The sequence below is a fragment of the Triticum urartu genome, chromosome 1A (genome assembly GCF_056163025.1).
Source record: "Triticum urartu cultivar PI428250 chromosome 1A, HENAU_Tu73, whole genome shotgun sequence".
Lineage (NCBI taxonomy): Eukaryota > Viridiplantae > Streptophyta > Magnoliopsida > Poales > Poaceae > Triticum > Triticum urartu.
The window spans coordinates 46,939,916-46,966,246 of record NC_141873.1 but is presented as its reverse complement, the minus strand read 5'-3'; the positions used below and the strand labels follow the sequence as shown (position 1 = coordinate 46,966,246).

Here is a 26,331-nt window from a genome sequence, read left to right as displayed (position 1 = left end):
TTATATTGATTTGTTCGATGAAGTTTTTATGTTTGATCGACTATCAAGATTGGGATAGCAATTTTTCATGTCCACTCGAGTTCGAAATGATATTTACCTTGAAGGTACATGGTTTGCAATTTTTTAATACTGTCATTAGTTAATAATGCTAGTTACCTTCAGACTTTTGTATTTGGTTTGATGCTCTTGCACAGCTAGTATACCAATGCTGAACTTGTTACCTTTACATTTTGTATTGTTAATTCTTATAGAAATCTTCCAGTGCTATAGCTTATGGAAATCTGTTCAGTAAAACCATTGTACTATACCCTGTAATAAAATAACTACTCTACTATTGCACTAGCCACTGGATTAGTGTATATTTGTACTATTCGAATGGTGTTGCATTAGCGTATGGACATATATAAAGTGTGGCAAGCTTTCCTAGATATGTGCTCAAGAAAACTACTACCTGTTTTTCTAAATACTGGGCGTTTGGGTACTTTAAATTGAACTGCGAAAATGTCTTATATTAAGGAACATAGGGTGTAGAGTTCACTCAAATTATCCCGGTAAAGCTAGTCACACCTTTGTTAAAATTAATGTTCATTATGTTATCGGAGGAGGTATGTATGATTGTCTCTAATGCCTGTCAACTACATACTTGACATCATGATGTAATGTTAAGTCATTTCCTTTTGTACAGTGTCACTGAATTGTCAAGGCGGTGATGGCATTTTATTTTAGTTGAACTGCACAAAATATGCTTAAAAGAAGAGGAAAGGTCAGGAACCGATCATTCTTTCATAAATAACTATATATGCCTTTCTAACATCAGTCGTTGTTGCCTTATTTATTCCTTCAAACAGGTGGTTAGAAATAGTCTTGCTACCTTTTCCCATTAAGAAATTGGAATGCCTATATTTGTGAGTCTATGCTTCAACTAGTGCCACTTTTATAGTAATCACACTTTCAATATCTAAGCAAACAGGGATGCTCGATTTTAGTGGAACTGCACAAAAAGTCCAACTGGTTCAAGATTAGGAGCATGTCTTCTTCCAAACCTTTATATCCAACTAGTAGAACGCCCGTGCATTGCTATGGGCTTTTAATTTATTTATTTTGGATTACACCTAGTTAAATGGCCATGCGTTGCTACGGGCAACAAAACCTCTTACCGAAACTAAAGGTTGGCATGAGATACTTGTCAGAGTATGTTTTGTGTGTACATGTACAATTCATACATATATATATGCATCATTGGCGTATTCACCTTTTTGACCTCATCTCCAGTGAGCATCCCATCATCGTTCTTGTCGCGCCTGCTAATGTCACACTCCCAAAGGATTTTTTTTTTCAGTAGGTTCAATTGATTTAATCCAAAACGGAGATTCTAACATAACTTAGCCCAACAATGTGGAGTCAAAGACTTTCCCACAAAAAAAAGCTACAAGTAAGATCTGGCCAATCGTCTCCATTAAGAACTCCTTGAGCTGATACTTATTATTGCCTTCCTCCGGCATTATGTTCCTCTTCCTCGACATGTACCGAGTTCTCCATGCCTTGGATTAAAAGACATGTCCATTAGTCCACATGCCATGAGTCGTTTAGTCTATCAATGGAAGTATTGCTTCTTTTGGTCTAACAAGGTATGGGCATTAATTATTAAGATCCAGATTAGCAGCTAGGAATAGGGGTGCTCATAATGCACTTGATTTTGGGCCGGTACCTTGCCAACTCTTTGGCAAATAGGAACATATCATGGTATATGAAAAGACCGTCGCAAGGAATATGTGTCCTTTATATGGGAATAAAGAGGTATTTTGCACTGTCCAGTAGTCTCGTCCTTCAATTTTTTTTGAACATCAGTACAAACATAAGCGCTCATATACACGCGCACACACTTACCCCTATGAACGCACACACGCACACCCTACCCCTATGAGCACCTCCAAAAGACTGAGCCGGCATATCATTTTGAAATTTACGAAGTCCGTAGGCACCTCGTCGTCGATGGGAACGTCTCCTCCCACTGAATGCGCATAACCGGAAATCTTGAAATAAATCCAGGAATAAATGCGAGCACCAGGATTTGAACCCTGATGGGCTAGAGATACCACAGTACCTCTAACCATCCACCCACAGGTTGGTTCGTAGTCTCATCTTTGAATTGTTTTTCTATAATTAGTCAAGTTTTGTGCTCCTGAGGTAACATAGAACCGGCAAATCCAAAAGGAAGTGTGTGTGTCATGTCTCATGTGTGTGTTTCTGGGTGGATGTCTGTCTGCGATAAACTTTACATTAAGACAAAAAAATAGCTTTGAATATCACTATAATTATATATAACAGTGGTAGTCTCGTCCACTGTCCACTTCCCCAATGTTCAGATTCAAGTTCCATAATTTGTATAAATATCTTGCCATCTGGGAAAATTTGCTCACCTACCCACCCTTACTACTTGTGACAGATTATATGATCAGATAACCCTGTTATGTTAAAAAACAGATACTTCACGGTCTAGACTAATTAGAAATTGAAATGTACTAAATGTGTGATCTATTGCATGTTTAATGAGATTATGATGTTGTTGCAAGGCACACAAAATGAATAGTTGCTTGTTGTATACAACAAAACTGGCACCATATAAAACCAGATGGGTGTTGATCATCATGCTGGGCCATACAAAAGAAGTTTTCTTACTCGAGGAAATATCACATGTCCAAATTGCCCTGGTTCCCTAGATGTATAAACTGTCACCCTACAAACAAACATGACCTATCAGAGTAGACCACAAGATGCAATAATAACAAGATTGAACACGCAAGCACAACGGGAGAAAAAACAATGGCGAAACCATATGAAGGTCATTATGCAGTTGGCTTAAGTTACACCATTAAGCAAATAACTACCAACACCAGTAGAAGCTCCAAAACCTATAGAACCATATCATGTAATATTCCACTGAAAACAAGCATGACACACATGCTAAATGCTCGTAAACATTACTACAGAACTTTCGCCAAAATAACTTTGCTTGTCAACCATGAATCCACTTAACTTCTTGTTTTCTCAACAATATCTCTATATTTTTAATTCTTGTAAACCGAACACAACAAAATATACCACTATGATTATCTACAAGAAATTACCTAATTTCATGCTGGAACTATAATTTAGTTCTAACATCCTTATTGCTTAAATCTGAAAATAGATTTCAGTCATTACTAACTAAATGTTAGGCATAAACTTGTTTTGGCTGAAACTCTTACACTCTGGACGGCAATAATGCAAAAAAGAAACCATTGGTCTTTTTGTATCAACTCAAAAATATGCATGGTTCTGTACCAGTTTTAAATAGACTGATTATGTCCAGTTCAATAACAGGAAACAATTGCGAGTTCCTAGTTCGGTGTATGGACGGAGAGGTGACCCTGAAACATCAAAAATGAGTTTGGGATGAACTTGCCCCTTTTTGGGCCCAGTCTCTTCCGCTATGATATTTTCTCCTTTAATTTTTCTTCCCTGCTCCCAGTCGTCCGATGCGGCGATATAGCGGCAGAAACTACCCACCTTACCCTGATGATGAGCAACATGCATGGACTGCTACTTTCCTCTATCTCTGCGGTGGTTACCTCTCTCCCAATTGGCTTGGCCGCAGGCACACAACACAATAGCCCATGCACAGCCACCCGTCCTGATCGTGTGCTACTTTCTCTTCTTCCTTCCTAGCCTCTCCTTCTCCATCGGTTGCTCCCTGCCACTGCTTTCGCAAGCAATAGTAGCCCTCAAGCCACAGACGCATCTTCCTCTCTCACATTATTCCTCCTCTCTCACATTATTCCTCCTCTCTCACGGAAAAAAAATTACGTGCCCGGTTCGTATGTTCCACCCATGAGACCCTCGTCGATTCACGACACATGTTAATTTCAATCCCAATGCCCCAGTCCCAATTACCAGCCAGCATCCTTCCTTTGTTTGACAACCGGCTATTCCTTTTCTATGAATTGGCGACAAACTGGCTTTTTCGTTCCTAATTGCACATCTAAAGGAGAGAAACAAACAAACCAGTCTAGAGCCGGCGGGGGTCACGCGGCACGATGGCACGATCTCTCACCTACGACGGCCGTGCAACGCTGACTCCGTGTCCTCGCAGGACATGTGGAGCTGCTCCGTCACGCCGTGTAGCCAGGTGTGGCGATGAACTAAATGAGCTATATTGTTCAGGCCGAGAGGCACAACGGTGCGTCATCCTTGCTAAGACACTTCACTGGTTTTAGAAGTCTTTCACTGACATAAATTATTGTGAATTTCCTTTGCCCATATTAATATATATGAATCAGTGCCAAGCAGAAAATGTAATTTTAGTCAGATAACCCACAATGACGATATAGTTTTCAGAAAATATACATCGTACTGGCCAAATTATATTAAAAAGTGAAATATAGAAGATTCACCTTATGCTTGGAAAGCACCTTTCCAATCATCTTTATCAGTCACCAAACACCATCATAAGTCTTGTATTTGAGTGCATTGTCAATCTTCACCAATGACTATAATGCCACATGATGCTTGATGCTTGTTCTAAAAATGCATAAATGATTTATCAGTGGAATTGATTGAACGTGCAAAAATAATAGTAATAATCATATATGAGCTTCATAATATACTTATTTATTACTACGGGGAGGTAGCACTGCAGTGTTTTTAAAGATAAATGCACAAATTTAGGAGATTAGAGCTGATTCAGTTCAACCAAGTTGCCATTTCCCAGTGGCCAGTGCTCATCTGGACAACCTGAAAAAAAGAAGAAAAACTGTACAATAGAAGCTATAGAACATACACATGCTGCATGTAATTCATAGTAAGTGCTCAGCAATGCAATACCAAATCAGAAGAGAAATTTCATCAAACAAGTCGTGGAAAATGTGAGTAAATATACTCCATATATCTACTGAAATCCAAATGGACAGCTTGGCTGGTGAGCTTACAGATCAGTTACAAGCTTCTGATAGAAAGTAGAAATCTAGGATTATGAGTCTTTCTTTCATTTGCCAACGCAAGCAATCTAAAAAAATTAAAAATAAAAAAATGCAAAAAGGAAAAGGAGGGGACCTTCTGTGTGAAAATTTGAAGGCTTATTAATGGATTGTGTGCCTAGCCACAACCATCCACGCAGATGAGCCGCCCCAAAGTCTTCTAGATTCATACGATCTATGGTCATGCCATCATGATTAGAACATCGATGCATCTGAGGAAATGCCAGCCTGTGAGCCTACTAACCCCCGCCGATCCGGCTGAATCAGCGTCGCGATCGTACCAAGGAGTCGCCGCTCCTTGCAGGGAGGGCCACGTCGATGCCATGGTGGGTACGGCCGCGCCTGACGCCACCGAGATGAGCAGCGGGCGGCTGCCTCAAAGAGGGGGGCGAGGGCGACAAGCTTGGAGGGTAGTGAGGGGCAAGGCATGACTACCAATATCTATAGATGGACAACTAAGCTACAAAAATGAGTATATGAAAGGAGATTAGCAATTTTTTTCTCGCTCCACTCGTAAACATAACAAGCAATTTTTCTTCAAACTAGGTCTTACCCTATTTTTGTAAAAGAAAGGCCAGGCACCTTCATGTCTAATAAAACATTCTATAGCAAATCAATGGAACCAATCAGGCTTCTCTTAATATGCTGATATGCATGGTACTAAATTCCAAACTGGAACTACAACTGACTTCAATATATGCAAGTTCGATAGTAAAAATAGTACTAAGCTTAGCAACGGCCTGTCCAATACCTACTTTCTACCCAGATGCACAATTGCAAGGTTCAGCTGATTAAGATGCTCGAGTTTATCTGCAATGGTAGAGCATTATCTTTCTAATTCAAATTCAAAGCTAACAATCACAACACAATATAACTGTCACTATGGCAACTGTTACGAAGATGAATCCCTCCTTTCTCAAAGTCGATACGCAAGTTATTTTCTGCCTTCCCATATTCCTCTGGTAGGCAGGGCACCTTCACTCTCAGCGTTTAGTACCGTGTTTTATAAAGTAGTATATGTGTTCAGGTACTGCAGAAAATCACAAAAATCAATTTTACCGTTCTGGTTTGGTCATTTCACTCTGCTCTCTCCCTTTTCACAGATGCCATTTATGTTATAGACCTCCCTTGAAGATGCTCATAATTCGTCATTGATGCCTTATCTGCTTCCTCCGTAAACTCCCTAGTTCACATACATATTTATATTCAGTAAAAGAAAACTGAAAACACTTTGCTGCAGAGCTTCCAAATTATTACACAAGAGGCAAGCAGACGTCATCCAATCACCTATCTGAGTGCGTGTCCCTGCACAGCTCCGTCGAATCAATGACCGAGCAAACCTAGCCAATCATCAGCCAACCCACATCAAACTACACAGATTAAATAAAACGTAACCAAAGAAGAGTAACTTACAGTGTTGGAGATCTCATCCATGGTGTGAACAATCTCAGCAGAGGGCGGCAGCTACCCAATGTGGCCAACGAGCTTGTCCAACCTGCAAATTTAACCAAACAGTCATAGAAAATTTAGCAATGGATTGTTGTGGTGGGGTAGTGTTAGGGATCGAAGGGGGTTTTCCCCCTTACCGCTGGATGACCTCGTCGAGCGACGGAAGCCCTTTGCAGTGCGCAGCACATAGAAGCCGTACAGCCGCCGACCCGGCCGGGTCGAGCAGACCGTCGAGAGGCACGCGCACCTACCTGGCCACGCACCCGGCGCTGGCCAGCGCCCACACGAACGTGGTCTCCGACGGTAACGACGCCATCGACACAACCAGTTCCAGCGCGCGCGCCCACGCCGTCGGGCCCCAGCACGACCACCAACATCGCTCCTCGCCCCCACCAGCAATGCCCCCATGAGGGGATGCATCAATCGGAGGAAGAACCAACACCTCCCCTTGTGGTCTCCCCCGCTGGTGGCTGCTCTCCTTCCCGACTCCGGCTTCCAGCGGACGGCGCTCCGATGAAGAGTGCGCCGACAAGGGCGTCTTGGGGGACGGCAGGGAGGGGAGAGAGGATGTCGCTTGGGGAGTTGGGGAGAGGCAGGGAGGGGTTGCGTGATTGATGGGTTTTTTTTCTAGGTGGAGCGGTGAAAAAGGAAAGAGGAAGAGGGCTTATTAGGATTTGAGAAAGATCGACGTATTAGGAAAATTAGGATTTGGAATTGATTGTCATGAAACTAAATTTTATTGATTGGTAACGTGCTATTAGTTCCTGCCCATTTATAACGTGTCTAGTTAGGAAACTTTGGAAAGGTTAGGAAACTTTTTATTGCGAGGGTAAAAAAAATTAACGTGAGTAGATATGGTGGTGGGATGTGAGACGAAAATAAACCGGACGAAAAAAACCCAGACAAAAGTGGTGGGACTATTCAACCAACTCGTCCATTAGGAGTAGAGATTATTATTATTATTATTATTAGAGATTAGAGATTAGAGATTAGAGATAGAGATTAGAGATTAGAGATTAGAGATTATTTGTTTCCTGAAAATCTATTATTTGTTTCCTAAAGCAAATTGCATTAATGAGAGAGATCCGATGATTTGGCTAAGGTAGGAAAGAATCTATTATTTGTTTGCTAAAGCAAATTGCATTAATGGGAGAGATCCGTTGATTTGGTAAGGTAGGAAAGAATCTATTATTTGTTTGCTAAAGCAAATTGCATTAATGGGAGAGATCCGTTGATTTGGCTAAGGTAGGAAAGAATCTATTATTTGTTTCCTAAAGAAAATTGCATTAATGGGAGAGATCCGTTGATTTGGCTAAGGTAGGAAAGAATCTATTATTTGTTTCCTAAAGAAAATTGCATTAATGAGAGAGATTTGTTGATTTGGCTAAGGTAGGCGGTTTTTGCGGTTCGTGGCGGCTCAGTGTGAGGTGGGACGAGGTACCAAAAAAACCATGGGAGGTGGGACGAAAAAAACTTGGGAGGTGGGAGTTGTCCCTGGTTAACCTACGAAATTTCGTAGATTTTTTTAGGACGAAAAAAACCAGTGGAGGTGGGATGAAAATTGACCGGCGGAGACTACCAACTGCTCCATTAGGAGTAGAGATTAGAGATTAGAGATTAGAGATAGAGATTAGAGATAGAGATTAGAGATTAGAGATTATTTGTTTCCTGAAAATCTATTATTTGTTTCCTAAAGAAAATTGCATTAATGAGAGAGATCCGTTGATTTGGCTAAGGTAGGAAAGAATCTATTATTTGTTTGGTAAAGCAAATTGCATTAATGGGAGAGATCCGTTGATTTGGCTAAGGTAGGAAAGAATCTATTATTTGTTTGCTAAAGCAAATTGCATTAATGGGAGAGATCCGTTGATTTGGCTAAGGTAGGAAAGAATCTATTATTTGTTTCCTAAAGAAAATTGCATTAATGGGAGAGATCCGTTGATTTGGCTAAGGTAGGAAAGAATCTATTATTTTTTTCCTAAAGAAAATTGCATTAATGAGAGAGATTTGTTGATTTGGCTAAGGTAGGCGGTTTTTGCGGTTCGTGGCGGCTCAGTGTGCGGTGGGACGAGGTACCAAAAAAAACCATGGGAGGTGGGACGAAAAAAAACCTAGGAGGTGGGAGTTGTCCCTGGTTAACCTACGAAATTTCGTAGATTTTTTTAGGACGAAAAAAAAACCAGTGGAGGTGGGACGAAAATTGACCGGCGGAAACTACCAACTGCTCCATTAGGAGTAGAGATTGGTGGCACTATGAGTTGTTCATCACACATGGTTTGCTACTATCTTGCTACTCCTTTTGTACTGTCATTAGATAGTAATACTAGTGGTTTGCATGTGAATTTATTGGCAGGGTGGACCTACATTGGAGGTGCAGGACAGGATTCAATGATTGGATGCTCAATTTAGGTTGTATCGATTTCACCTCTTCCATCACAACAAACATGGATATCCTTGGTCTGATGAAGAATAGGCTCTATATTTCTGCTCTGAACCAGCAAATCAATTCAGTATGAAATTGTCCAGGGCAAAACATGACTGTATCAAATTGTCCACTGCAAAACATGACAGATTCTAAGCGGAAGAGACATGTTTAAACCGAATATACAAGGTGGGGTATATGTTTACTAGCTTCTTGATATTTGTGCAGACAGAGATGTCTGACCGTTGCTATTTGGCAAGCACACAAGGTGATCGCAATTTTGGTTGAACTGCACAAGAGAATAGTATAGTCACTGCATGCAGTGCCATTTGAAAATAAACTCAGAAAGATTGGATAGTCACTTCATGGACAGCAGAAAAGTAGTACTGTACTATTTATTGGCCAACACTAGGTGCTTCATTGCTTTGGTGTTATTATACAATGGGCATCATTTTTCCTAAGTTAAAGTTTGTATTCCGAAAATAGTCTAGCCATGTGATCGAGAGAGACCAAATCATATTGTAGTGGATGTTCCTCCATCATGTGTGGTTCATTCTCATGGTTCCAGCTGTTGGTGAAACCACTTATGTTTGCAAGAGGAATTGTAGACTTCACAAACGACTTTGTCTTTCAGTCTGTACCGAATGTTGGCCAAGATAAGCATCCATGTTAGTAGGAAGAACAGATGTTTTTTCTAGATCTTTGCTTTTGGAGCTACATATTTGTATATATCTGTGAATCATTGAGATGCATTAACATATTGATCTTGTGTATGGGAATCGTACTAGTTGGTTTTGAATTTGGGGTACTAATGTGAACATATTACAATGCCAGGCATGTGAGTCTCGTGTGAACATTTTGAACGGATCGGCTCTTACTGTTGTGCATAGCATGATCCTTATTTCTGTGTTCTCAGTGTTTACAAGTTACTAACAGTTTCTTATTTCTGTCCGCTCAGTGTTTACAAGTTACTAACAGTTTCTTATTTCTGTTCGCTCAGTGTTTACAAGTTACTGATCGATCACTAGCTAGCCTACTAATGCACTCCTGGCAGTTTTAGTTCCTACGCAAGATCCGAAGTGGTAGTTTTTTGAATAAAAATGCCTACCTCTAAAGAAACTAACAAGCCGCTCTGAAGAAAATGCCATGCGAATCTGAAGAAACTGCTAGCAAAAATGTTCGCAAATGCCTTATCTCCTAGCGAATGTTCATCAGCTAGTGTGATCGTACACGTACACCATCCGACCTACTCAATCCTACACGTACACTATCTGACCTACTCGATCTTACATGGATAAATAGAGGATCATACACGTACTACCTCCTTTCCAGTTTGCAGGGCTCAATTCAAAAAACGACCTATTCGAACTACACGAATAAATAGCGGATAACGCACGTACTACCTCCTTTCCGGTTTGCAGGGCTTAATTCAAAAATCTAACCAACCAATGTAGATGATGAGTGGTGTAATCATTTTTTACAAGGAGGGAGTACCTCATCTGGATGATTCGAGTGCACTCGTTTGACCGTCATGCCGGCATGCGACCCAGCACGGACAGGACGCACCACTGATGGGACGGGACGACACAGTCATAATTTCAGTTTTTCTAGTTTTCCATGGCAAGCTCGCGCTAAGCCATGCCTGCTTATGCGTTGAATTCCGATGACCGCAATGACCGTCGCGTTTCCTGCGAAACGCTAGTTAGCCTACCTTCCGCCTATAATTTTTGTTTCCCGGGCTTCTCCGGTGGCACCATCACCCAACTCGCCCTATCCTCATAAGCCCCCACCGTCCGACGTCGCTCGCCACTTATCCTCGCTCTCGCCATGTCTACTATGCCCCCGCCCGTCTGCGATAGGTGACACCGGAAGCGGTCACCGCCGGAACTAGTGTTCGGTTTTTCACCGGAAGGCAGACGGAGGGAGGAGGAATTCAATCGGTCTTTAGATGGCAATGCAGACTATGAGGAGTTGTTGGAGCGCGACCGCCTGGCGGAGGTGCGGCATATTGCCGATTTGCGCCACCAGCAGGACATGGAGTAGCAGCGCACCGACGCTCTGAGTCGTGAGCAGAGTGCCCGCAACTGGGCCGACTACCTGGAGGCCGGCACCCGGCAAAGAGCCTTGGAGGCTGTCGGGCACGCGCGCGTTCACGACGCTGATTTTTACTACCAGCTCGTCAAGTGGGTTTCCCGCTTAGAATTGGAAGCTTCGTGGACCACGCCGGCATGGAAAGGGCCAACGCATGCGAGCAAGTCTGAGGCGAGGCAGAGGACATCGGTGTCGGAGTTTAGCGTGTACCGCAGATGGCGGCCGGCATCGTCTAGTTAGCTAAGAGTAAGTTAGTACTTGTACGCTACTAGAGTATTAGTGGGATTAGATAGTTAACTTGGCTATGATGGTTGTCAACGTGGAAGTTCAGTACTCTATATGTGGATCAGACCTATTACTTTGCTCTGAGTGTTGACATTTCCGTTTGAACATATGGAATGGGCTGCTATTTTTTTAAATGGGTTGTATTTGTCCTCCACGGGTTTAGAGGCTGACTTGTGGGCCTACCAAGTTGACGCGTACACAATCAGGAGATGATTGTACGGGGAGAGGATGACAGCAGGGACCCGCCAAGGTCATGGCAGTACGCAAGCAAGTGCCTCCTTATTTCAAGCCAATAAAAAAGGCTCCTCCTAATGGATTTCTGACATTTGGGTCCCATGCCATTGTCAACGTAGTCAATAAATGAGAGAATTACACAACGAGTGGCTGACACTAGGAACCCAACAGCTCGCCCAGTTATTTTTCAAAGTTTGGAAATTGCAGTGGCATTTTTATGAATCGCCATAATTGGAGTGGCATTTATCTAATTTGTTTTTTGAGACGGTAGAGGGTGTCAATTGGGTTGTGTGGGGCACTCTGGCCTGTCTAGACAACCTTCTCTTTTATGTTTACCACAGACCAGCCCAGTAGTTTTTTTCATTCTGAAAATGGCTAGCCCAGTTTTTTTGGTGATTTGCCAAGTAAGTCGCTTTGTCAGGCCTGTTGGGCTGCAAATCTTTCAAGACGAGGAGAGCTTCATTCGGTAGGCCGAGTAAATGGCCTATCAGTAATGAGAAATGGGTTGTATATTTTTAAAACACATCAAACCGGCAATTAGTTTCAAATTTCTTTTTTTATTCCGAGATTTTAAATTGCATTGGTTTTTATGTGAGGACAATTTGTTGGATTTTATATTGATATACATTTATTTTTAAAATCATTTTGAATGTGACTCGAAATTTCAGGATTCAAAACAGTTCGGACCGTACCAAAATATGCAAAATTTCGTATAATTTTTTAACCGTGGCCACAATATGGGCTGTAATGCTAACAATATGAATATGGGCTCCAAAAAACCCCTTAAGAATTAGCAAATGGGCTGTAAATTATTAGAAATAATGGCAGATGGGTTGTATGTTGTTTTCCACAGATTTGAGGCTTTCCTAAAGAAAAGGTTGACACACAAGCAGTGACTGTTGGATGTCCATCCAACGGCCGCCGTGCTTTTTCAATCTCTGCTCTTCCTGCTCCAGCCGCTCAAACAAGCGTCGGCAGGAATGCCTACTCCCTCCTCCTCGCGGACGGCTGTGCTGCCGCGCAGGCCTCACCGCCCCATCGTACTCCCATCTCTCGCCTAGCCATCCCTCTACTCACCCACACCTGCTGTTATTCTTCGGCGACGGCGGACGAACCAGTAAACCCTTGTGCAGTCGTACTCCCCTCCGCGTGGGAAACAACTGCCGAGTCTTCCCTGGCTCCGTGTCGTTCCCTTCCTAGGCCTCGCCGTCGTCCACCGCCCTGGTGCTCTCGGCGTGGCCTGGTCAATGTGGTCAACGACTGACATGCATCTAAAGTGGATTGTACGTGGAGAGGCTGACAGCTGGGTCCACGACCACACGCAAGGAAATGCCTCCTTATTACGCGCAAAATAATGATTCCTCCACATGACATCTGGAACCCACCAAAAGGTCCTCTGTATTCGCGAAAAAAACGTTACCGCCGCTGATAGCTCGGACCCACCAGCTATATCTTCGCACGCAAGGAAGTGCCTCCGTATTACGCATAAAAAAGAATACTCCCCCTGCTAGCTGGGACCCAGTATAGTGGGAGGCTGACTTGTGGGCCTACTAAGTTGACAAGGACGGAGGGCTTTGTCAACATAGTAAATATGCATGATTCTAGCTCCAGTGAACGTACGATGCCCATCCAACGATAGTAGTGCTTCTTCAACCTTCGGTCTTCTTGCTCCAGCCGCCCAAACCAGCGTCGGTCATGCCTCGTGCTCCAGCCTTCCGTGGCCGGCTGCGATGCCGTGGAGGCCTCACCGCCCCCTACTACTCCCACCGCTGGCCAGGCCATCCCTCTACTCACCCACACCCCCTTTATTCTACGGTGACGACAGCCTCACACCGCAGTGAACCAGTGAACCCTCATACTCCTCTACGCGTGGGCATCCACTACCGCGTCTTCCCCGGCTCCGCGTCGTCCCCTTCCTAGGGCTCGCCGTCGTCCACCGCCCTGGTGCTCTCGGCGCGGCGTGGTCAACATGGTCAAGGAACGGCTTCAATCGGACGTGGACTGTACGTGGAGAGGCTGACAGCTGGGTCCACGGCCGCAGCAAGGAAGTGCCTCCTTATTACACGGAAAATAATGATTCCTCCACCTGACAGCAGGGACCCACCGGATGGGCAACCGTATTTCGTGAAAAAGAATGTTTCCCCCCTGACTGCTGGGACCTACCAGCTACATCTTCGCACGCAAGGAAGTGCATTCGGGTAAAAAACGATTCGCCTCCCCTGACTGTTGGGACCCACCAGCTACATCTTCGCACGCAAGGAAGTGCCTGACAGTCGGGACCCACCTGGTCGAAGCGTACGTAGCGTTGTCATTCTGGTCGCGGACATGTACGTACATACTGGTCGATGTAGAGGCGCGCATGTGTCGTAGTAGAGGCGCGGACGTAGCATGTACACGTATGTACAGCGGCCAGTGTGCAAGAAAGAAAATACGGCCTCGTACGTACATACGGGCGGGTCTCGAACGCCTACTTGTGCATACTACGGCCAGGGCTCGTGTACATGGCTGGGTTGGAACGGAGAAACTGCATCGTCGTCGTGTTCATGGGGAGACAACGGAATGCATCATGTTCATCGGGAGGCAACGGAACGTGTGGGAGCCAACCGGCTTGGATGGAATACCCGATGGAAACGAGGCCTGGCGTACCGCACAACGGAGGAAACGGCCTTGTGTTCGACCGGCCACGTTCGAAACGGGATCCTATTCATCGGAGGGGTCTGGCGTACCGCAAAACAGAGTAAACGGACCTCCTACGGTCGAAACGGGGTCCTGTTGATCGGGAGGGGTGTGGCGTACCGCAAAACGGAGGAAACGGACTTGTGTTGGAGCGCTACGGTCGAAACGGGGGTCCTTTTCATCTGGAGGGGTGTGGCGTACCTCAAAACGGGACTCCACGGGATACTGTTGATCTCCACCGTCGACCCCCTCCAGCCTCCACGGGCTAGTGTTCATCCACCGTCGACCTCCTCCAGCCTACACCTGCGACTGTTCATCCACGGGCTCCTGTTCATCCAGCCTCCATGATACCTCTCCAACGTATCTATAATTTTTGATTGTTCCATGCTATTATATTATGTGTTGTTGGATGTTTATGGGCTTTATTAAACACTTATATTATTTTTGGGACTAACCTATTGACCCAGAGCCCAGTGCCACTTCCTGTTTTTCCCTTGTTTCAGTGTTTCGAAGAAAAGGAAAATCAAACGGAGTCGAAACGGAATGAAACCTTCTGGAGAAGTTATTTTTTGAAGGAAAGCTACCCGATAGACTTGGAGTGCACGTCAGGAAAGAAACGAGGGAGCCACGAGGCAGGGGGGCGCGCCCACCCCCCTAGGGCGCGCCCTCCACCCTCGTGGGCCCCTCGTGGCCCCCCTGACGTATTTCTTCCGCCTATATATATCCATATACCCTAAAACGATCGGGGAGCACAATAGATCGGGAGTTCCGCTGGCAGAAGCCTCTGTAGCCACCGAAAACCAATCTAGACCCGTTCCGGCACCCTGACGGAGGGGGGATCCCTCTCCGGTGGCCATCTTCATCATCCCGGTGCTCTCCATGACGAGGAGGGAGTAGTTCTTCCTCGGGGCTGAGGGTATGTACCAGTAGCTATGTGTTTGATCTCTCTCTCTCTCTCTGGTGTTCTTGAGGTGGTATGATCTTGATGTATCGCGAGCTTTGCTATTATAGTTGGATCTTATGATGTTTCTCCCCCTCTACTCTCTTGTAATGGATTGAGTTTTCCCTTTGAAGTTATCTTATTGGATTGAGTCTTTAAGGATTTGAGAACACTTGATGTATATATTGCGTGTGATACCTGTGGTAACAATGGGGTATTCTATGATCCACTTGATGTATGTTTTGGTGATCAACTTGCGGGTTCCGCCCATGAACCTATGCATAGGGGTTGGCACACGTTTTCGTCTTGACTCTCCCGTAGAATCTTTGGGGCACTCTTTGAAGTACTTTGTGTTGGTTTGAATAGATAAATCTGAGATTATGTGATGCATATCGTATAATCATACCCATGGATACTTGAGGTGACATTGGAGTATCTAGGTGACATTAGGGTATTGGTTCATTTGTGTCTTAAGGTGTTATTCTAGTACGAACTCTAGGGCTGTTTGTGACACTTATAGGAATAGCCCAACGGATTGATTGGAAAGAATAACTTTGAGGTGGTTTCATACCCTACCATAATCTCTTCGTTTGTTCTCCGCTATTAGTGGCTTTGGAGTGACTCTTTGTTGCATGTTGAGGGATATTTATGTGATCCAATTATGTTATTATTTTTGAAAGAACTTGCACTAGTGAAAGTATGAACCCTAGGCCTTGTTTCAACGCATTCCAATACCGTTTACGCTCCCTTTTATCATTAGTTACCTTGCTGTTTTTATATTTTCAGATTACAAAAACCTATATCTACCATCCATATACCATGTGTATCACCATCTCTTCGCCAAACTAGTGCACCTATACAATTTACCATTGTATTGGGTGTGTTGGGGACACAAGAGGCTCTTTGTTATTTGGTTGCAGGGTTGCTTGAGAGAGACCATCTTCATCCTACGCCTCCTACGGATTGATAAACCTTACGTCATCCAATTGAGGGAAATTTTCTACTGTCCTACAAACCTCTGCACTTGCAGGCCCAACAACATCTACAAGAAGAAGGTTGTGTAGTAGACATCAAGCTCTTTTCTGGCGCCGTTGCCGGGGAGGTTAGATCTTGCAATCGAGTCTTTTAGTTTCTTGTTTTATCACTAGTTTAGGTTATAAAAAAATTACAAAAAATGGAATTAAGTTTGCCTCATACGCTTCATCTTTTTAATATCTTTCGTGAGTATGATGGAAAGGAAAATTGTGCCAAAGTGTTAGAAGAAGAATGCATTAAAATGTTTGGCACTAAATCTTTGAATGATGAGCATGATTGCAATGTTGTTAGTATGAACTCCTTGAATATCCATAGTACTAATTATGATTGCACTAGTTATGATGAAAATGTCTCCTATAAACATGTCAATTTTTGTGGAGTGCATTGGGTTTGCAAGTACACACCAAATAGGGAAGATAGATATTGGAAGAGGCATAAGCATTTAGAAACTAAATTGTCGCAAGAAAGGCTAGATGTTTGTGCTGAAAATTTATATTTTCTTAGCCGTACTTGTGAACTTTGCAATGAACATGGTCATTTAACCATGTGATGCAAATTGTTTCATGATCTAATCGTTTCCAAAAATTGTGATGACTTGATTTCCCATGCACATCATAATGAACTTAGTTTGCTTATGGGTTATGAAGAAATGAAACGTATAACTAACTATCTTCCAGTATTTACCCGTGATAAACTTCTTCGTTTTGATCTAGAGGAAATTTATATGTATTGTGTGGTGAATTGTATTGAAAATCCTTATATTGCCAACGACATAAAGAAAAGAAAACAAATAGAAGATGAAGAGAATACTAATGAAAGGGAAGAGACTTCCTAATATCCTCCTATTATTTCTTATGATGAATCAGGTAACGAGGAGGAGCCTTCTATTCAACCAATCTCATTAATAAGGAGCTCCAAATGGAGGATTGAAGCCACACATGATGTGGTGAAGAAGAAGAAAAGAAAAAGGAAGAGAGGTAAAAAGATATCTCTCCCAAATAATGCTGCTCCTATTACTGTTGTGCCTCATGAAAATGTAATTGTGGAAGATGATGCACTTGATGATGATCTCTTTATGCCTATTTCTTGTTGTGATGATTATGATTGGGAAGATAATGATACTTCTTATGATCTTGAAAATCTTATTGGCACTTGCTTGAAAGAATATGATAATTGCTATACTATTGGTGCTATCCATACTATTGATGATGAAAGTGATTATGCTTATGATATGAAAAGGCCCAAGCTTTGGGATGCTAGGTTTGATGAAGATGATATTTTTGAGAATATATTTGCTGCAATTATTGTTAGTCCCAAGCTTGGGGAAGCTATGTTTAATAAAGATGATATTTTTAGTCTCCCAAGTTTTGATATGCAAATTTGTTATAATGATAGCATGCCTCCTACTTATGATGATTATATTGATGAAAGTGGGTTTGGAAGAGTGTTAACTTTAGGAAGTAGTAATCCCACTATTTTGGAGGATGTTTAATCTCATTTTGATAATTATGAAAGTGGATTTGGAGAGGTCATGACTTTATTTAGTAATGATTCCACTATCTTGGAAGAGGTTTCAATCGATTATGATGGGAACAAAGTTGCTACTTATGATAATTATTGTGATGATACATATGCTATAAAAAGTAGTGATGATTATATTTATAAAACTTGTCATAATTACTCTTTTTATGAACATTACTCTTTTTATGTGGAAACAATTTATAGTATTCGAGTCTCTTATGATACTCCCACTATTCCGATTGAGAAGAATTTTGCTTGTGTGGAGAGTAATAAAATTTCTATGCTTGTAGATCATGAAAAGAATGCTTTAGGTGCTGGTTATATTGTTGAATTCATTCATGATGCTATTGAAAATTATTATGATGGAGGAACATATGCTTATGGGAATTGCAATAATATGAAGTTTCCTCTCTATGTGCTTAAAATCTTAAAGTTATGCTTGTTTTACCTTCCTATGCAAGTTGATTCTTGTTCCCATAAGTTGTTTGCTCACAAAATCCCTATGCATAGGAAGTGGGTTAGGCTTAAATGTTCTAGTCATATTCTTCATGATGCCCTCTTTATGTTACAATTCTTATCTTTTATGTGAGCATCATTTAAATCATCATGCCTAGCTAGGGGCGTTAAACGATAGCGCTTGTTGGGAGGCAACCCAACTTTATTTTTGTTCCTTGCATTTTGTTCCTATTTAGTAATAAATAATTTATCTAGAATCTGTTATGGTTGTGTTTTCTGTGTTTAATTAGTGTCTGTGCCAAGTAGAACCTTTGGGAAGACTTGGGGAAAGTCTTTGCGATCATGCTGTAAAAAACAGAAACTTTAGCGCTCACGAGAATTGCTGCCAGTTTTTATTGGAGAGCGCTATTGAGTTAATTATTTTTGCAGACGATTAATAGACAAATTACTCAGGTCCACCAAGTTATTTGAGAATTTTATGAGTTCCATAAGTATACGTTTGATACAGATTACTACAAACTCTTCTTTTTTTGACAGATTCTGTTTTTCATGTGTTGTTTGGTTATTTTGATGAATCTATGGCTAGTAAAAGACTTTATAAACCATAGAGAAGTTGGAATACAGTAGGTTTAACACCAATATAAATAAAGAATGAGTTCATTACAGTACCTTGAAGTGGTGTTTTGTTTTCTTTCGCTAACGGAGCTCACGAATTTTCTGTTAAGTTTTGTGTTGTGAAGTTTTCAAGTTTTGGGTGAAGATTCGATGGACTATGGAATAAGGATTGGCAAGAGCCTAAGCTTGGGGATGCCCAAGGCACCCCAAGGTAATATTCAAGGACAACCAAAAGCCTAAGCTTGGGGATGCCCCGGAAGGCATCCCCTCTTTCGTCTTTGTTCATTGGTAACTTTACTTGGAGCTATATTTTTATTCGCCACATGATATGTGTTTTGCTTGGAGCGTCATTTTATTTTATTTTGTTTTGCTTGCTGTTTGAATAAAATACCAACATCTTAAATTCCTAAATGTTAGAGAGTCTTCATATAGTTGCATAATTATTCGACTACTCATTGATCTTCACTTATATCTTTCGGAGTAGTTTGTTGTTGCTCTAGTGCTTCACTTACATCTTTTTAGAGCACGGTGGTGGTTTTATTTCATAGAAATAGATGAACTCTCATGCGTCACTTATATTATTTTTAGAGTCCGAAAAAGCATGGTAATTTGCTTTGGTTATGAATTTAGTCCTAATATGATGGGCATCCAAGAGGGATATAATAAAAACTTTCTTATGAGTGTGTTGAATACTAAGAGAAGTTTGATGCTTGATGATTGTTTTGAGATATGGAGGTAGTGATATTAAAGTCGTGCTAGTTGAGTAGTTGTGAATTTGAGAAATACTTGTGTTGAAGTTTGCAAGTCCCGTAGCATGCACGTATGGTAAACGTTATGTAACAAATTTGAAACATGAGGTGTTCTTTGATTGTCCTCCTTATGAGTGGCAGTCGGGGACGAGGGATGGTCTTTTCCTACCAATCTATCCCCCTAGGAGCATGCATGTAGTGCTTGGTTTTTGATGACTCTTAGATTTTTGCAATAAGTATGTGAGTTCTTTATGACTAATGTTGAGTCCATGGATTATACACACTCTCACCCTTCCATCATTGCTAGCCTCTTCGGTACCGTGCATTGCCCTTTCACACAGTGTGAGTTCGTGCAAACTTCGCCGGTGCATCCAAACCCCGTGATATGATACGCTCTTTCACACATAAACCTTCTTATATCTTCCTCAAAACAGCCACCACACCTACCTATTATGGCATTTCCATAGCCATTCCCAGATATATTGCCATGCAACTTTCCACCATTCCGTTTATCATGACATGTTCATCATTGTCATGTTGCTTAGCATGATCATGTAGTTGACATAGTATTTGTGGCAAAGCCACCATTCATAATTCTTCCATACATGTCACTCTTGGTTCATTGCATATCCCAGTACACCGCCGGAGGCATTCGTATAGAGTCATACTTTGTTCTAGTATCGAGTTGTAATCATTGAGTTGTAAATAAATAGAAGTGTGATGATCATCATTTTCTAGAGCATTGTCCCAAGTGAGGAATAAAAAAATAGAGAGAAAGGCCATAAAAAGGGAGAAGTCCCAAAAAAAGAAAAAATGAGAGAAAAAGAGAGAAGGGACAATGCTACTATCCTTTGCCACACTTATCCTTCAAAGTAGCACCATCATCTTCATGATAGAGAGTCTCTTGTTTTGTTGCTTTCATATACTAGTGGGAATCTTTCATTATAGAATTTGGCTTGTATATTCCAACGACGGACCTCCTCAAGTGTCCTAGGTCTTCGTGAGCTAGCAAGTTGGATGCACACCCACTTAGTTTCTATGTTGAGCTTTCATATATTTATAGCTCTAGTGCATCCGTTGCAGGGCAATACCTACTCCTCGCATTAACATCAGTCGATGGGCATCTCCATAGCTCATTGATTAGCCTCGTTGATGTGAGACTTTCTCCTTTTTTTTCTTCTCCACATAACCCCCATCATCATATTCTATTCAACCCATAGTGCTATGTCCATGGCTCGTGCTCATGTATTGCGTGAAGATTTATGAGTTTGAGATTACTAAAGTATGAAACAATTGCTTGGCTTGTCATCGGGGTTGTGCATGATGAGAACATTCTTGTGTGATGAAAATGAAGCATGACTAAACTATATGATTTTGTAGGGATGAACTTCCTTTGGCCATGTTATTTTGAGAGGACATAATTGCTTAGTTAGTATGCTTGAAGTATTATTAGTTTTATGTCAATATGAACTTTTATCTTGAATCTTTCGGATCTGAATATTCATACCACAATTAAGAAGAACTACATTGAAATTATGCCTAGTAGCATTCCACATCAAAAATTCTATTTTTATCATTTACCTACTCGAGGACGAGCAAGAATTGAGCTTGGGGATGCTGATACGTCTCCAACGTATCTATAATTTTGTATTGTTCCATGCTATTATATTATGTGTTCTAGATCTTTATGGGCTTTATTAAACACTTTTATATTATTTTTGGGACTAACCTATTGACCCAGAGCCCAGTGCCAGTTCTTGTTTTTCCCTTGTTTCAGTGTTTCGAAGAAAAGGAATATTAAATGGAGTCGAAACAGAATGAAACCTTCTAGAGAAGTTATTTTTGGAAGGAAAGCTACCAGATAGACTTGGAGTGCACGTCAGGAAAGAAATGAGGGAGCCACGAGGCAGGGGGCGCGCCCACCCCCCTAGGGTGTGCACTCCACCCTCGTGGGCCCCTTGTGGCTCCCCTGATGTATTTCTTCCGCCTATATATATCCATATAGCCTAAAACGATCAGGGAGCACAATAGATCGGGAGTTCCGCCGGAAGAAGCCTCCGTAGCCACTTAAAACCAATCTAGACCCGTTCCGGCACCCTGCCGGAGGGGTAATCCCTCTCCGGTGGCCATCTTCGTCATCCCGGTGCTCTCCATGACGAGGAGGGAGTAGCTCTCCCTCGGGGCTAAGGGTATGTACTAGTAGCTATGTGTTTGACCTCTCTCTCTCTCTCTTGTTCTTGAGGTGGTACGATCTTGATGTGTCGCGAGCTTTGCTATTATAGTTGGATCTTATGATATTTCTCCCCCTCTACTCTCTTGTAATGGATTGAGTTTTCCCTTTGAAGTTATCTTATCAGATTGAGTCTTTAAGGATTTGAGAACACTTGATGTATGTCTTGCGTGGGATACCTGTGGTGACAGTGGGGTATTCTATGATCCACTTGATGTATGTTTTGGTGATCAACTTGCGGGTTCCGCCCATGAACCTATGCATAGGGGTTGGCACATGTTTTTGTCTTGACTCTCTGGTAGAATCTTTGGGGCACTCTTTGAAGTACTTTGTGTTGGTTTGAATAGATGAATCTGAGATTGTGTGATGCATATCATATAATCATACCCATGGATACTTGAGGTGAAATTGGAGTATCTAGGTGACATTAGTGTTTTGGTTGATTTGTGTCTTAAGGTGTTATTCTAGTACGAACTCTAGGGCTGTTTGTGACACTTACAGGAATAGCCCAACGGATTGATTGGAAAGAATAACTTTGAGGTGGTTTCGTACCCTACCATAATCTCTTCGTTTGTTCTCCGCTATTAGTGGCTTTGGAGTGACTCTTTATTGCATGTTGAGGGATAGTAATGTGATCCAATTATGTTATTATTGTTGAGAGAACTTTAGGCCTTGTTTCAACGCATTGCAATACTGTTTACGCTCACTTTTATCATTAGTTACCTTGCTGTTTTTATATTTTCAGATTACAAAACCTATATCTACCATCCATATACCACTAGTATCACCATCTCTTCGCCGAACTAGTGCACCTATACAATTTACCATTGTATTGGGTCTGTTGGGGACACAAGAGACTCTTTGTTATTTGGTTGCAGGGTTGCTTGAGAGAGACCATCTTCATCCTATACCTCCTACGGATTGATAAACCTTAGGTCATCCACTTGAGGGAAATTTGCTATTGTCCTACAAACCTCTGCACTTGGAGGCCCAACAACGTCTACAAGAAGAAGGTTGTGTAGTAGACATCAACCTCTTTTCTGGCGCCGTTGCCGGGGAGGTTAGCGCTTGAAGGTATATCTTTAGATCTTGCAATCGAGTCTTTTAGTTTCTTGTTTTATCACTAGTTTAGGTTATAAAAGAAAATTACAAAAAATGGAATTAAGTTTGCCTCATATGCTTCATCTTTTTAATATCTTTCATGAGTATGATGGAAAGGAAAATTGTGCCAAAGTGTTAGAAGAAGAATGCATTAAAATGTTTGGCACTAAATCTTTGAATGATGAGCATGATTGCAATGTTGTTAGTATGAACTCCTTGAATATCCATAGTACTAATGATGATTGCACTAGTTAGGATGAAAATGTCTCCTATAAACATGTCAATTTTTGTGGAGTGCATTGGGTTTACAAGTACACACCAAATAGGGAAGATAGATATTGCAAGAGGCATAAGCATTTAGAAACTAAATTGTTGCAACAAAGGCTAGATGTTTGTGCTGAAAATTTATATTTTGTTAGCCGTACTTGTGAACTTTGCAATGAACGTGGTCATTTAACCATCCGATGCAAATTGTTTCATGATATAATCGTTTCCAAAAATTGTGATGACTTGATTTCCCTTGCACATCATAATGAACTTAGTTTGCTTATGGGTTATGAAGAAATGAAACGTATAACTAACTATCTTCCAGTATTTGCCCATGATAAATTTCTTGGTTTTGATCTAGAGGAAATTTATATGTATTGTGCGGTGAATATTGAAAATACTTATATTGCCAACTACATAAAGAAAAGAAAACAAATAGAAGATGAAGAGAATACTAATGAAAGGGAAGAGACTTCCCAATATCCTCCTATTATTTCTTATGATGAATCAGGTAACGAGGAGGAGCCTTCTATTCAACCAATCTCATTAATAAGGAGCTCCAAAAAGAGGATTGAACCCACACATGATGTGGTGAAGAAGAAGACAAGAAAAAGGAAGATAGGTAAAAAGATATCTGTCGGTGTCAAAACCGGCGGATCTTGGGTAGGGGGGCCCGAACTATGCGTCTAAGGCGGGTGGTAACAGGAGGCAGGGGACACGATGTTTACCCAGCTTGGGCCCTCTTGATGGAGGTAAAACCCTACGTCCTGCTTGATTGTTCTTGATGATATGAGTATTACATGAGTTGATCTACCACGAGATCGGAGAGGCTAAACCCTAGAAGCTATCCTATGGTATGATATATGTTGTCCTACGGACTAAAACCCTCCGGTTTATATAGACACCGGTGGGGGCTAGGGTTACACAAGCTCGGTTACAAAGGAGATATACGTATCCGAATTGCCTAGCTTGCCTTCCACGCCAAGTAGAGTCCCATCCGGACACGGGACAAAGTCTTCAATCTTGTATCTTCATAGTCCAATAGTCCGGCCAAAGGATATAGTCCGGCTGTCCGGAGACCCCCTAATCCAGGACTCCCTTAGTAGCCCCTGAACCAGGCTTCAATGACGATGAGTCTGGTGCGCAGTGTTGTCTTCGGCATTGCAAGGCAGGTTCCTTCTCCGAATACATCACGGAAGAGTTTGAATACAAGGATAGTGTCCGCCCCTGCAAAATAAGTTCCACATACCACCGTAGAGAGAATAATATTTCCACAAATCTAATCTGCTGACATGTTTTGACAACATGACATCACGCCACGGCCCGGTCATTATTTGAATCGTTTTTCTTTAACCAGCCCCGCACATAACGCGAGGCGGTTTCTTGACACGTCTTGTCAAAGCAGAGATTGTGTTATCATGGGATTCTCATCAATACAAACATGGGTAACCCAACCATGCCTGTTGGTATGACTCCTAGATCTTAGGTAAGTCTCAAAACGGCCACGAGGAGGACGCCTGATATTCACCCTCATTATAAAGGGACAAGGCTTTTTCTTTTTTCCCTACCGCGCTCAATCGAATCCTTCCCCCGCCTCGAGTTCTAACACCCAAAGCTCAGGTCAGGTGCTTCAGACCTTCAATCATATCTGGATCCAGCCTTCAAGGCCGGTGGATGCCTTCCTCCGTCACGAAGGAGGACATAAAGAAGTTGAGGGAGGCCAGATATTTGACCGCCGAAATTTCGCATAGGCTGCCCGCCCGAGGATAGGTCGTCCCTACTCTCGAACCCAACGAGAGTGTTGTGTTCGTCTCCCACTTCCTCCGAGGATTAGGCCTCACTTTGGGTCCCTTTGTTAGGGGTCTTATGTTCTATTACGGGCTGGATTTTCACGATCTGGCCCCGGATTCCCTTCTTCACATCTCGTCATTTATTGTCGTATGTGAGGCCTTCCTCCGCATTACCCCTCACTTCGGCCTGTGGCTCAAGACCTTCAATGTGAAGCCGAAGATGGTCGAGGGGCAGTACGCAGCATGCGGAGGTGCTTTAATAAGCAAAATTTCTGACGCTCCATGGCCAAAGGGTTCCTTTACAGAGGTGTCCGGATTGTGGCAACGCGGGTGGTTTTACGTCACAGCTCCCCAAAGTGCCAAATGGGTAGCTACCCCCACCTTTCGCTCGGCCCCCCACCACAACTGGTGTCATGGATGAGCAGGGGGCTGAGCTGGGGTCCATCCAAGGATGTGCCAATACTGCAGAGCCGTATCCGAGATCTCTTTGAGGAACATTTCAGTCTGGTTATGGTAATGCAAGTTATGTTGGTTTGTCGAGTCCAGCCTTGCAAATGTCGGCCCCTCCGCATGTGGGAGTTCAACCCAGAAGGACCGCGCACTATTCAGCATTTCCTCGGCATGACGCACGAGGAGATGTACAAATCATTCTTCGGACCCCAAATAGAGTGTCCGGACACTACCGAGGACGTGGGCCTGAGCTGCAACCGCCCCGCTGCCCAAGTAAGTAATCCCATGGGCGAACACACTGTCCTTTTATTTATCATGACATCATTCTGAAGAATCCCTCTTTGACCAGGACTGGATAACAAAGGCGAAGATGATCCGGTGTTCGGCCCCCTTCCTGAAGGCTTGGACATTTCGGTGCTGGAAAAGATGCTCGAGCCAGGACCTTGTCTAGTGCCCACAAAGGAAGATGAAGGGGGGAATAAAGAGGGCGAAGGCGGGCCTCCATCGCTACCTATTCCAATCGAGGGAATGAGCGCCACCGCGAGGGAGGATAACCAAGGCGAAGAATCTAACATTCTCTCTCCCCGGGGAAGGAAGAGGACTACCTCTGAAGATCCAGAAACTAAGGTTTCCAAACGGGAGAAGAAATCTCCGCTAGAGGGTCCTACCTCGGAGGGTATTCTTGCCCCACAATGTTCACGCGGGGATCAGCCCTCTACCGAGCTATAAGTAATCAAAAAGTACTTATAGTGAAGATATCCTACCTTACTTCCAAAGACAATAACCGATGCTTATAAATTGTAGTCCGGATCGCAGCCCTTCTCGACAGAGCTCATCTTCGGGGGATCTTCTTACGGAGATGATGGAGAGCGAAATGCCTCCCCCGGACTCCCCAGCTCAAGAAGCGGGCAACCTTGAAGTGTCGTCGCGAAGGGTATCTCCGGATCCACTAGGGCCAGAGGATAACCCTTTGGCTGCCCGGCATCCCAAGTATCCGGCTCCTGA

At 42.7% G+C, this 26,331-nt stretch overlaps 1 long non-coding RNA gene across 1 annotated transcript; it reads right to left on the bottom strand.

The window, feature by feature from the left end:
• Positions 1 to 5,721: 5,721 nt before the first annotated feature.
• LOC147989868 (uncharacterized) lies at positions 5,722 to 7,192 on the bottom strand. The gene is made up of 3 exons (XR_015599796.1): positions 6,602 to 7,192; positions 6,303 to 6,510; positions 5,722 to 6,198 (listed from the first exon to the last, which is right to left on the bottom strand). It is a non-coding gene; the product is annotated as an uncharacterized LOC147989868 (long non-coding RNA).
• Between the last annotated feature and the right edge of the window lie 19,139 nt (positions 7,193 to 26,331).